The sequence below is a fragment of the Piliocolobus tephrosceles genome, chromosome 6, assembly GCF_002776525.5.
Source record: "Piliocolobus tephrosceles isolate RC106 chromosome 6, ASM277652v3, whole genome shotgun sequence".
Classification (NCBI taxonomy): Eukaryota; Metazoa; Chordata; class Mammalia; order Primates; family Cercopithecidae; genus Piliocolobus; species Piliocolobus tephrosceles.
This window is the reverse complement of record NC_045439.1, coordinates 31,014,205-31,028,172: the sequence shown is the minus strand read 5'-3', so window position 1 is coordinate 31,028,172 and position 13,968 is coordinate 31,014,205. Positions and strand designations below refer to the sequence as shown.

Here is a 13,968-nt window from a genome sequence, read left to right as displayed (position 1 = left end):
GTGGATCACCTGAGGTCAGGAGCTTGAGACCAGTCTGGCCAGCTGGGCAAAACCCCATCTCTACTAAAAATGCAAAAAACTAACCGGGCCTGGTGGCAGGCGCCTGTAATCTCAGCTACTCAGGAGGCCGAGGCAGGAGAATCCCTTGAACCTGGGGGGCGGGGGTTGCAGTGAACTGAGATCACACCACTTCACTCCAGCCTGGGCAAAAGAGTAAAACTCCATCTCAAAATAATAATAATAATAATAATAATAATAATAATAATAGTTGAAGACTCTAATACCCCACTTTCTTTAATAGATGGAATGACAGAAGATCAACAAGGAAATAGAAAACTTGAACCTAAATCAGACATTAATAGAATATTCCACTCAACAACAGCAAAACACGCATTCTTCTCAAGTGCATCATGAAACATTCTCCAGAAGAGACCAGATGATAGTCTCAATAAAGTTTTAAGGGTTGAAATCATACAAAGTATGTTCTCCAATCACAGTGGAATAAGATTAGAAATCAATAAGAGAAAATATGTGGGAAATTCAAAAGGATAGGAATATTTTTAAACCACTCCTAAAGAACCAATAGGTCAAAGAAGAAATCACAATGGAAATTAGAAAATACTTTGAAATTAATGAAAACAAAACACAACATACCAAAACTTATGGGGTGAAGCTAAAGAATGGCTCAGAGGGAAATTAATCATTGCATACAACTATGTTAGAAAAGAAGAAAAATCTCAAATCAATAACCTGATCTTCCACCTTAAGAAACTAGAAAAAGATGAAACTAACCCAAGGGAAGCAGAAAGAATGGAATAATAAAGATAAGAGCAGAAGTAAGTGAAATAGCGAAGATAAAAGTAATAGAAAAAAATGAAATAAAAAGTTGGTCTTTGAAAAAATTAACAAGTGTGAAAAACCTTTAGCTAGTCTGATGAGAGAAAGAAGACTTGAATTACTAAAATAAAAAATAAAAGAAGGAAAATTACTGTTGACCTTACAGAAATAAAAAGAATTGTTAGTGAATACTATGAAAAGTTGTATGCAAATAAAGTGGATAATCTAGATGAGATAGACAAATTCCTAGAAAGACACAGCTACCAAAACTTAATCAAGAAGAAATAGAAAAGTCTGAATAGACTGAAAATAAATAAAGACACTGAATTAGTAATCAAAAAATTGTCACAAGGGAAAGCCTGGAACCAAATAGCTTTGCTAGTGAATTTTATCAAGTGTTTAAGGAAGAATTAACAGCGCTCCTTCTCAAACTCTTTCACAAAGTAGAAGTGGAGGGAACACTTTTTAATGTGTTCTATGTAGCCAGTATTACTCGGATACCAAAGCTAGAAAATAACACAAGAATACTACAGGCCAATGTCTCTTACGCATATAGATGCAAAATTCTGGACAAATTACTAGTAAATTGAATCCAACAACATATAAAAAGGAACATACATCATGATCAAGTGGGACTTATCTCAGAAAATAAGATTGATTCAACACATAAAAATCAATGTAAATATACCATATTAATATAATAAAGGACAATAATTACAGAATTATTTCAATATGCACAGAAAAGGCATTTGACAAAATCTAACTGCTTTTTATTAAAAACCACTTGAAAAACTATGAGTAGAAGGGAACTTTCCTAACAAAGAACATCTATGAAAAACCCACAACTAGCATCGTGCTTATTAGTGAAAGACTGATCAAAATCTTTCCCAGTAAGACCAAGAACAAGAAAAGGATATCCACTCATACACCACTTGTATTTAACATTGTACTGGAAGTCCCAGCCAGGAAAATCAGGCAAGAAAAAGAGATAAAAGGCATCCATGTTGGAAAGAGAAAAGTAAAACTATCTCTAGTTACAGATGAGATAATCTTGTATATAGAAAACCCTAAGGAATCCATCCCTCCCAAAAAATATATGTTTTTACGTATTATTAGATTCAATATGTATCTATTAGAGCTAAGAAACAAGTTCAACTAGGTTGCAAGATACAAGAGCAATATACAAAAACTACTTATATTGCTGTATACTGGCAATGAATAATACAAAAATGAAATTGAGGAAACAATTCTATTTATAATCAAAACAATTTATATCAAAAAGAATAAAATACTTAGGATGAAATTTAACCGAAGAAGTGCAACCCTTCTACATCAAAAATTGCAAACAAAGAAGACTAAAAAAAAGTGGGGAGATATCTCTTGTTCATGGATTGGAAGACTCAATATTGTTAAGAAGGCAATGTTTCCTGAATTGCTCTACAGAGTTGATGCAACTTGTATCATTTTCCAGCTGTCTTTTTGGCAGAAATTGGCAAGCTGATCTTATACAATTTATAGAGAAATTCAAAGGTTCTGAGTAGCCTAAGCAATCTTGATAAAGAAGAATAAAGTCAAAGGACTCACACTTCCCAATTTAAAAAATTACTACAAGACAGTATGGAACCAGCAGAGGTAGAGACATATATATCAATGGGAGAGATTTCAGAGCCCAAAGATAAACCTTCACATTTATAATCCATTGATTTTTGACAAGGGTGACAAAATTACTAATGAGGAAAAAATAGTCCTTTCAGTAAGTGGTGCTGGGACAACTGGATGTCTACATGCAAAAGAATGAATTTGGACCCCTACCTCACATCATACAAAAATTAACTCAAAATAGATCAAAGACTTAAATGTATAGCATGAAACTATAAAACTCTTAGAAGAAAATGTCAATGTAAATCTTTGTAACCTTGGGTTAAGCAATAGTTCCTTAGATATGACCCCAAAAGCATAAGCAACTAAAGAATAAAAATAGATAACTTGGGCTTCATCAAAATTTAAAATGTTTTACAAATGATATTATCAAGAAAGAAAGTGAAAGACAACCACAGAAAATATTTGCAAATCATATACCTAACAAAGATCTAGTATCAAGAATATATAAACAACTCTTAAAACTCAACATTTAAAAAAATCCATTTTTAAAATGTGCAAAGGATTTGAATGGACCTTTCTCTACATATACTTGAATATATATTATGGGCAATAAGGATATGGAAAGAGTTTCAATATCATTAGTCATTAGGCAAATGCAAATCAAAACCACACTGAGATACAACTTCACAACCACTAGGTGATTATAATAAAAAAGATGAATAACAAGCATTAGTGAGAATGTGGAGAAATTGAAACCCTCAGATATTGCTAGTGGAAATGTAAAACAGGGCAACTGCTGTGGAAAACATTCTGGTAGTTCCTCAACAGTTAAACATAGAGTGACATATGACCTAAAAGAGTTGAAAACATATGTCCACATAAAAACTTGTACACAAACTTTGTAGTAGCCTCATTTGTAAGAGTCAGAATATGGAAATAAACCAGATGTTCATCAACTGGTGACTGGACACAGTGTAGTATATCTATACAATGGAATGTTATTGGCCCATAGAAAGGAAGGGAGTACTGATACATGCTACAACATGATGAGCCTTAAAAGCATCATGTTAAATAAAAGAAGCCAGTCACAAAAGGCCACATATTATATTATTATTATTTCTTTCTTTTTTTGAGACAGAGTCTCGCTCTGTCACCTAGGCTGGAGTGCAATGGCATGATCTTGGCTCACTACAAGCTCCACCTCCCAGGTTCATGTCATTCTCCGGCCTCAGCCTCCCGAGTAGCTGGGACTACAGGCACCTGCCACCACGCCCGGCTAATTTTTTGTATTTTTAGTAAATACAGGGTTTCACCATGTTAGCCAGGGAGGTTTCGATCTCCTGACCTCATGATCCGCCCACCTTGGCCTCCCAAAGTACTGGGATTACAGGCGCGAGGCACCGCGCCTGACCATATTATTCTATTTATATAAAATAGCCAGAATGGGCAAATTCAGAGACAGAAAGTTTATTACTGCTTTTCAAGAGCTGAGGAGGAGAGAAATGGGGAATGATTGCTAACAGGAAGAGAGGGTTTTCTTTAGGGTGATAAAAATATTCTGAAATTAGATAATGGTACAGTTTTCACAACTCTGTGAAACTCTGTACACTGAATTGTGTACTTTAAAAAGTTAAATTTCATGGTTGTGAATTATATCTCAATTTTAAAATACACTGAAGAAGTATGAGCAAGTAGAGTGTATCTCAGGAATGCAAGGTTGGTTTAACAATCAAAAATCAGTTACTGTAATTCATCATAATAATGGAATAAAGAAGAAAAACTATAAAATTATATCAGTAGACTCAGAAAAGACCTTTGTTATTTTGTTAAATGACAAAATTCAGTACATATTCACGATTAAGGCTCCCAACATATTAGAAATAAAATGGAATTTCCTTAACCTGACAAAAGAGCACCTACAAAAAAAAAAAAAACTACAGCTTACATTATATTTAGTGATAAGAGACTGAATGCTTATCTCTTAAGATCAGGAACAAGGCAAGGATGTGTATTCTCAAAAACCTTCATTCAACATTAAACTCTGCAAAAGGGCAAATATGTCTGGGTGCAGTAGCTTATACCTGTAATCTCAGCACTTTGGGAGGCCAAGGTGGAGGGTCACTTGAGGCCAGGAGTTCAAGACCAGCCTGGGCAACACAGAGAGACTACATCTTTACAAAACATTATTTAAAAAATTAGCTGGGCATAGTGGCAGGCACCTGTAGTCCCAGCTACTCTGGAGGCTGAGGTAAGAGGATCACTTGAGCCTGGGAGCTTGAGGCTGCAGTGAGCTATAATTCCACCACTGTGCTCCAGTGCCCGGGGAACACAGTGAGAACCTGTCATACACACCAAAAAAAGAGGCAGATATGTTGGAAAGGAAAAAGAAAAACTGTCTTTACTTACAAAGAACATAATCATCTAAGAAAATTCTAAGGAATCTACATAAAAGCAACTCAAACTAACAAATAAATATTGCAAGTTTGCAAGAAGTCCCTTCTAGGTATACACCTCCCAAAAGTGAAAACATATGTCCCCCAAGAGACTTGACATGAATATTCACAGTCATTTTATTCAGAACAATCAAAACCTGGAAACAATGCCGTTGTCCAGCAACAGATGAACAGATAACAAATTGCCCTTGGAGGAGGCATCTTTGGGCCTTGTAGCTGTAGAACCTTTACCCTGTGGGGCAGAAGAGGGTGGAGATGCAGGTGTGGGAAAGGTAGGAGATACTAACCCTGGCCTGGAGATGTCCAGCTGAAGAACAGAACACTTGATTGGGAGGTAGAGACTTGAGTTGCTCAGCAAAGGAGGAATAAAGGTAACAGGGCTGTGAGATTTGGGAGCAGTAATAGAGAAAGCCTCAGAAAGGAAGGGGTAGACAGGCACAGAAGGCATGAGAAGGGTGACTTTCAAGGGAAAACTGTAGAAAGATTTTTTTTTTTTTTTTTGAGACAGAGTTTCACTCATGTTGTCCAGGCTGGAGTACAATGGCACCGTCTCAGCTCACTGAAACCTCTGTCTCCCAGGTTCAAGTGATTCCCCTGCCTCAGCCTCCCTAGCAGCTGGGATTACAGGTGCCAGCTGCCATGCCTGGCTAATTTTTGTATTTTTAGTAGAGATGGGGTTTCACCATGTTGGCCAGGTTGGGCTCGAACTCCTGACCTCAGGTGATCTACCCACCTCAGCCTCCCGAAGTGCTGGGATTACAGGCATGAGCCAAGGCACCTGTCCAGAAAAATAATTTTTATAGAAAGTTGGTATGTGATGTTATTCTCTTTTTTCCTTTTCTTTTCTTTTCTTTTTTTTTTTTTTTGTTTTTTTTTTTTTTGAGACAGGGTCTCTCTTGTTACCCAGATAAGAGAGAGTGCAGCAGCATGATAATGGCTCACTGCAGCCTTGATCTCCCAGGCTCAAGCAATCCTCCCACCTCAGCCTCCAGAGTAACTGGAGTGGTGGTGGTGCACCACCACACCCAACTATTTTTTTAAAAAATTTTTAGAGGTGGTCTTGAACGCCTAAGCTCAAGTGATCCTCCTGACTCAGCTTCACAAAGTGCTGGGATCATAGGTGTGCACCACCCCAACTGGCCTTATTCTCCTTTTTCAATGTTTCTATTGGATGAGACTCTATACTTGGATAAGCCCAGTTTTATATGGGTTACATAAAATAAATATAACGGCAGTAATAGCTAATAGCTAATATGCTTACTAGGCACTAATTATTGCACTAAGCAATTTAAATATATTCAATGGTATGAGGTGGCACCATTATATAGATGAGGAAACTGAGGCAGAGAGTTTTAAGTGATTGTCCAAGATCACATGATTATGAAGTGACAGAGCCAGAACATTTGATTTCATATTGAAACCTAAAGCTAAGAAGCTATTTTCCTGTTCCTGCTTTCTTCCTTGACCGTGTCTCTCCCTGTGTGCTGTCAGGGTTGGGTAAGTAAGGGAAGGATGCTGAAAAGTCATTTGGTTCAGGCCTGACATTTTCAAAGCACGTAACTCCAGTGAGGCCATATATCCAGACTGAGGTATTTAGCCGGGCCTGAGAGATGAGGCGATTTACCCAGCTTTTGAGTTACTTCCCATTTCTGGATGCTACCACCTCCAGAGACACAGGAATTAAATACTCATATAAGTTCCATCATTTTCTGGTTGTAGTATAAGTACATTACTTTTAAAACATACCATATTTTTTGTTAATCTTATTTTGACATATCTTCATCTTTAACCTGATGGGAAACTGAAAAATGGAGTGGCCTCTCTTTCAACCTTTAAGAGGCCTCACTCCGTATCCCACTGTCTGAAAGGTGCAGGAGGAGGAGGCCCTGCAGGAAGCAGCTCTGATGCCCACTCTGGCTGCTGCCAGCTGGCTGGATGTGCTATCAGCATGGCCATACCCACAGGTTGAAGTAGGTCAACAATCTGGGGACCCAGAAGCTGCATGGAGCGAAGTGCGTCTATCAGGAAATTTCCTGAGCTTCAAGGGGGTTTATAAGGAAGCCACCAGGCCCAGGCTGATCAAGAGAACGGGAGCTTTGGATGCAGCATGTTTTTTAACCCAGTGGTTCTCACCTGGGGTGATTGAGCGTCTCCTCCCTTAGGACATCGGGTAATTCTAGAGACTTTTTTAAATTTTCACAACTGGGGGTTCTACCAGCATCTAGTGGGTGGAGACCAGAGAAGCTGCTAAACATCTTGAAATGCACAGGATGGCCCGCCGCAACAAAGAATTATCCGCCCAAAATATCAAGAGTGCCACAGTTGAGGAAACGGGTTCTAACCCTCTGGGGCTGGCCTTATGAAGGGCAGCCACACCCCTCCTAAGAGGCTTCCTCCAAGGCTGTAAAGCCGGAGAGTGCTGGACTGTAGGCCACTCCACCACGGGATTTCCCCTTCATCACCTGGCCACCCACTCTGGCCCCCTTACTGGAGGGCTCCGCCCTCAGGTAAATGTTTTCCCTACTTGTTTGGGAAACTTTGAGAAAAATCCCCTTTAGCCATCTTCTGAGCAGTGAAGATGTACCATGTGTGCTTTTTCCACCAAAAAAACATTAAAGCGGCTAGGGGATTTTTATTATTTTAGCTCAAATAACAAAATAGTGGCGGCCAACTCCTTCAAAGGCGACTGTCAGCGGGGCGCTCTGATGGAACTCAGAAAAAAAAAACAAAAAGAGTGAGCTTAATATCAGTGGATCAGGGGAGTGGGGATAACCTGGGAATTCTGGTCTGGTGGGGCAGGCGACACAGACTGAAGGTCTCCCCCCACCCCCAGCCTCGAGCCCCCTCTGCGTGGGGCCCCTGGGGGCCTGGGGACATTTGCATGTACTCTCAGGAGATTCTCCTTTCTTCTCCCTGGGTTTCATCTTTAATAACTAGATGACGGGCTGTTGGGGAATGCAGGGCCAGCGCTCTAGGAAAGTGAAACTGCCTTGCAGAGGGAAAGCAACGCACTGTGGCCCCGAAAGACCCAGACCGCCAGCGGCCCGGGCAGCCGCCGAGGGCACCGGCTCACACTTCCTGCCTCTCACAAGCTCTTGCTTGGCATGCATTGGTGACTTGAACTGGGGGTTAACCCAAAAAGATCAAGTGCGAGCTCAAGGCGGATGATGAGAACAGATTCCGGGCTGGTTAACCTCAGAAAGCGGGAGTCCGTTGGTGCTAATGAGGCCAAGGGAGCCCGGCTCCTTTCTGCCCCCAGGCAGGTGAGAAAGAAAGAACAGAGACGAAAGAGGGCCAGCTGTGTCTACTCCTCTTGGCCCGGAAGCCCAGCTCGACCCTGAGGCCACAAACTGCCCCCTACTGGAGAAATCGCTGAAGGATTTCTCCTCCGTCAAATCGCTGTGTCAGAGCCAGTTGGGGGCTTTTAAAAGACACCCACGCTCAGGCCCCCACCAAGCCACCTACACTGAAATATCTGAGGCTAAGTCCCAAGCTAGAATTTCCTTCCTTCTTTCTGGCCTTGGGAGATTTTGCACCTCCTTCCAGGGAAGGAAGCCTGACTTCTGAAATGATTCTCACGAAAGAGAAGTGCTCCGTTCTGCAGTGAGCCTGACCAGGGAGGCCACACCACAGACTCCAGGAGGCTTCTGCTCTGCGTGGCTCTTCTGCTCTCGTTTCCTTAACGATTGGGCCAGAGCATCTCTGCTCTTGTGAAATATCAGGCAATTAGATCTCGAAGTCTTTCAAGTGGGCAGATTCACCAGGCGTTGGACTGAAGTTTCTATTTGTCCTGGCACTGGGAATAGCAAAGGAACAGGGGGACTGAACTGGTAAGACTATAGCAGGTTTGTTGCACTTTTAAAAAACATGTTTTCGATTACCTTAAGAACCCATTTATGTGCAGTATATCCTGCTGCTGATTTTGAACAAGGATGATCCAATAGGCACTGGTATTAAAACGCTGAAATAGAGGTTGACAAGTAGCTGCTTCCCTAAATCCTTGGAGTTTCCTCCTTTGGCACCACCCCTCTTCCCACCTCCCCGGGATCCAGCCACTAAAAGGTTATTTCCTTGGCACGGCAGGGGGTAGGGGCTGTGCTGAATGGTGGGAACCCATGCTGCATGGGTTGTCAGCTGTGTCACCCCTAATTAGAAATCACTTCAGTCTACTCATGAAAGCAGCTGTCTGCAGGACTCTGCTGGCCATATGTAGTTAGAGCAGTATAAGTTTTTTGTTTTTTTTTTTAAGTTAAAAACTCATGTTGTGTTGCCCGTGTACCAGACTATTCTAAGAACTTTACAAACATTAACTCATTTGATCCTTATAACGACCCTATGATATTGGTGATATCCTCCCGTTTTCTAGGTTTGGAAAGAGGCACAGAGAGGTGAAGTCTCTTGCTGATATCTTCTAGACCGGCCTGGCTGCAGGGTCTGTTGCTCCCAACCAGAGGAAACAGAACCATGAAAGAACAAGGTAGGGTTTTCTTCCTTCTGCCAAACTGAGATTCACAAAGTGGACTCTAGCGTTCTTCCTCTCTGCCATTCCCTGCCACCAAATTTACACCTGGGGAAACAGTGGCCCAGAGAGGAAAGGAGACCTTCCTACAATCTGAGAGTCACTTGGGGGCAAAGCCAAGACCAGAATGCTGCCTCTCAACCCCCCCTCGACCTCATATCAGATTGCTTACATCCAGCTAAATGTCTCCCCAGAAATCAGTTGGGGAATATGGTGATTTTAAGTCCATACATTCTTTATTTAATACTCCTCCCTCCAAAAGGTAGAGACTCATTTGCCTCCCCTCAAGTGTGGGCTAGACTCAGTGTCTCCCTTCTACTTTGTTTTTGTTTGTTTGTTTTTAAGTCAGGGTCTCGCTCTGTCGCCCAGACTGGAGTGCAGTTACTCAGTCTCAAATCACTGCAACCTCCGCCTCCTGGGCTTAAGCGATTCTTCCACCTCAGCTCTGCCCAGCTAATTTTTTGTAGAGATAAGGTCTCACTATGTTGCCCAGGCTGGTCTCGAACTCCTGGATTCAAGCAATCCTCCTGCCTTCGGCCTCCCACGGTGCTAGAATTACAGGCATGAGCCATGCCACCTGGCCCTGCCTCCTTTTTAATGAGTAGAACAAAGATGGAGGACTAGGTCATAAAAGGCACTGCAACTCCTCTCTCTCTCTCTCTCTCTCTCTTTCTCTTTCTCTTTCTTTCTTTCTCTCTCTCTTGTTGTTCAGTCTCCAGGAAGCCAGTTGCCATGTTATGGGGAGGACACTCAGGCAGCCGCATGGGGAGACTCATGTGGGGAGGAACTGAGATGTCTTGCCAACAGCCGTATGAGGGAACCATCTTGGAAATGAATCTTCCAGCCTCAATCAAGTCTTCAGATGACCAGAGCCTCAGCTGATAACTTGGCTGCAGCCTCATGAGAGGCCCTGAGCCAGCACCACTCAGCCAAGGTGTTCCTAGATTCCTGCCTCTCAAAAACTGTGTGAGATAAATAGGTGCTTATTGTTTAAAGTTGTTTAAGGTAGATAACTAAAACAGGAGGCTCTACATTTACTCTTTATTTTTTTCTTGGAGACAGAGTCTTGCTCTGTCACCGAGGCCGGAGTGCAGTGGGGCGATTTCAGCTCATTGCAACCCCCGCATCCCTGGTTCAAGCAATTCTCATGCTTCAGCTTCCCAAGTAGCTGGGACTACAGGAGTGCGCCACCAAGCCCAGCTAATTATTTTGTACTTTTAGTAGAGACAGGGTTTCACCATGTTGGCCAGGCTGGTCTCAAAGTCCTGACCTCAAGTGATCTGCCTGCCTCAGCTTCCCAAAGCCCTAGGATTACAGGCGTGAGCCGACACACCCAGCCTACCTTTACTCTTAAAATGTCATAAATGCACAGAGTCTTTTGAGGAGTCTTTTATCCCAAAGTAATCCAACTATATTTCTTTTAAAAATTTAGGGCAATTCAGGCATTTTAATGCATGTGACCCTACCCCTCCCACATTCCCCCACCCTTCATTATTTCAAACTGGAGAGGTCTTTTGAATTTTTTCCTGAACGTGTTTCTAGAAAGTTTATACCAAGTAAAACAGCTATATCCAAGTTCCTAGTAATTATTATAGCAATTACAAGGGTTCCAAGCATAATAAAGTAATCTAAGGGCAGGATGTTTGGAGGTATGGTTATTTCTTGGCGTTCTTCTAATGACAGCCTGGAGCTGAGTAGCATCTTGGCAGCTGTTTACTGTTTGAATACATTAGACTGCTCCCAACTCTGTCACTGGCTAACTGTGTGACCTTGGGCAAATGATCAAACTCTCTGTGCCTTAATTGCATATAAATTTTAGAATCTACTTATAATACCTGCTCTGTGGAATCCTGGGGAAGACTAAAATGAGAGATGGTAGAGCATGGTGCTTATGAGCATTGAACCAAATTGCCTGGAGTCCTAGCTCCAGTGACTTTTCTAGCTGTATAATCTTGGGAATGTTACCTAACCTCCTTGTGTCTCAATATCCCACATACATAAAATGGAGTGAGGTGGGGAAATGGTGCCTACCTCCTATGAACTGTCATGAGAATTAAATGGACCCAATTCATATACTATTCCTGGTACGCAGTAAGTAACATATGGCAAGGATGCTAGGTATAGTTGTGCAGGTTGTTCACTGTTCAAGGGCTCTGACCTGAGAGGTCAAGTGAGGGCTTGCCAGGCCATACACTTTGGTATGAGGTTGCCTACCTAGAGGTGGCACTGTTTTCTAATTTGTACCAGGCCCTATGTGAGCCAGCTGTCAGCATAATGGTTTGTAGCATCCAGCAACCACTACCTTAGCACTATCTTTAGGCTTTAGGCTGACATTCACTGAGCACATGCCGGTTTTATTATAGCTATTACTTGGTAGCTTCCTGGAGTTCTCCAGGATAACTTCAGTGGGATGCCTATATCCCAAACCTTGCCATTACCATTCAGATACTATGCTGAAAATCAAATAAAAAATATTAGCAAGGTAAAAAGTTTAAAATCCTGCAGGACAGTATTATATATTGCTTAGGCATACATATAGATGTGGTTCAAGTATAGAAAAATGCATAAGAATGATAAACCCCACATCTGGATAATGGGTTACCTGGGGTGGGGAGGAAGTAGAATTAGAAAGGAATGAAGGAAGCTTCGGCTCTGTTCATAATTTATTTCTTAAGCTTAATGGTGGCTACATAAGTGTTTATTATTTTAAAAAGGGTTTAAATATTTAAAAATAATGTATAATTAGTACTATTAAGTAAGACCCATCTTTCTAGGTAAGAACTAATTTTACATTTCTCTCCTCATTAGTCTCTGTTAAATATTAAATCAGTACATTGATTGGGAACCATGGAATCAAGCTATCATTCATTCAACAAGTGTTTACTTAGACCACTTGTAGAATTTATAATAACCTGTTTGGTTATTTGACTATGTTTTTTTTCTTTCTGTGAGGGCAGAGTCTCTGTCTTATTCGTTTTTATGATTTCTGCTCCATAATAGGTGATAAATAAATGTAATTTAAACTGAATGAAACATAAATATGACTATTATTGTCCTGAAAGAGCTTTTAATACACTAGGGGTGAGAGATGAAATAAGATAATGCATGTCATAAGTGCCATAAATGAAGAGGAAAAGGAATTCAGTTGTGCATTCATTCATTTGAAAACCATTTACTAGGCATCTATTAGGCACTGAGCATATGACTATAAACAAGAGAAACACAGACTTTGCTTTTTACGTGGCCCACTTCTCACCACTTTCATCACTGTCTAACTGGCCTACACTGCCAGCGTCTTTTGTTTGGATGGTTGCAATAATCCAATACTGAAATCCTAACTCATCTCCCTACTTCCAGTTTGCTCCCCTATAGTAAAATCTCAACTGTGTCCAGAGAGATCCTCTTAAAACCTAAGTCAGAGCATGTCACTCCTCTGCTCTTCCACCTCCAATGGCTTCTCATCTGTAGTAGATTGCAGAAATTGCCACAATTCTTTAAATTTTTCCTGTCAAGAAATGAAGTCTGTTTCTCAGCTAATTGAGTCTGAGCTGGCTTGTGACTTTCGTTGGCCAATAGAATGTGGCAGGTTCTGAGTTCTGTGCTAGCTCTGAGCCTGGGTTCCATGGGGCTTCGAATGCTTCTGCTCCTACTCTTGGAATCCTGCCACTGTCAAATAAACATGCTCCAACCAGCCTGTTGGGGGATGAGATACTATGTGGAGGAGAAATGCCCAAGGCAAGACCAAGCCAGACCAGTCAATTATCAGCCAACCTACCAGCTGTCTGAGGACACATGACAGAGCCTAGCGCCTAGCTGAGATCAGCCTAGCCCAGCCTATCCCCAAAGAAACTTTCAGATGACCCCCAGACTCAAGAGCTAAATAAATGGCATGAGTCATCAAAGTTTCTGGTAGTTTGTTGGGCAGTGAACACGATACACTATCGCATTTAGACAAAAAGTCAAACTTCTTTTTATTAACTGTATCCCCAGTACTTAGTGCCTGGCACATGGTAGATGCACCATGAACATTTGTTGAATGTATTAATAAAGGTATAAATGGTTTTAACTTTCTATTGAGGGAAACAGAAAAAAAGATAAATCAGTAAACTAATAAAATAAGTACAAAACTGGGTAAGTACTATGGGAGAAATGAACAGTAGCTGCGGTAGAGGACAAGAATGAAGGTGGAAGGGAGACCCTCCATGGGCTCACCATGTCTTTCAGAATGAAAGCTAAAATCCTAATAGTAATCTCTAAGGCCCTCCCTGACCGGGCCATTACCTCACTGACCTCATCTCCTGCCACTTTTGCTGCCTCTGGGATCCAACTACCTGGCCCCCCCTGCTGTTTTCCCACTACTCCAAGCACACTTCCACCTCAGGTCCTGGAATGTTCTTCCCTGAGACACTCACTCCATTCACTCCCTCTCTTCCTTCGAATCTCTGCCCAGGTATCCCCTCTTTGGGCAAGGCCCCTCTGACCACCCAAAATTCCCTAATCTCCAACCCTGCTTTATTTTCCTCCATAGGAAAAGAATTTTGTCTTGCTTAATTTAAC

At 41.5% G+C, this 13,968-nt stretch overlaps 1 long non-coding RNA gene across 1 annotated transcript; it reads left to right on the top strand.

Annotated features, from left to right (window-relative positions):
* The first annotated feature begins 7,984 nt into the window (after positions 1 to 7,984).
* LOC111554680 lies at positions 7,985 to 10,479 on the top strand. The gene is made up of 3 exons (XR_002735318.2): positions 7,985 to 8,722; positions 9,259 to 9,369; positions 10,124 to 10,479. It is a non-coding gene; the product is annotated as an uncharacterized LOC111554680 (long non-coding RNA).
* The last annotated feature ends 3,489 nt before the right edge of the window (positions 10,480 to 13,968 follow it).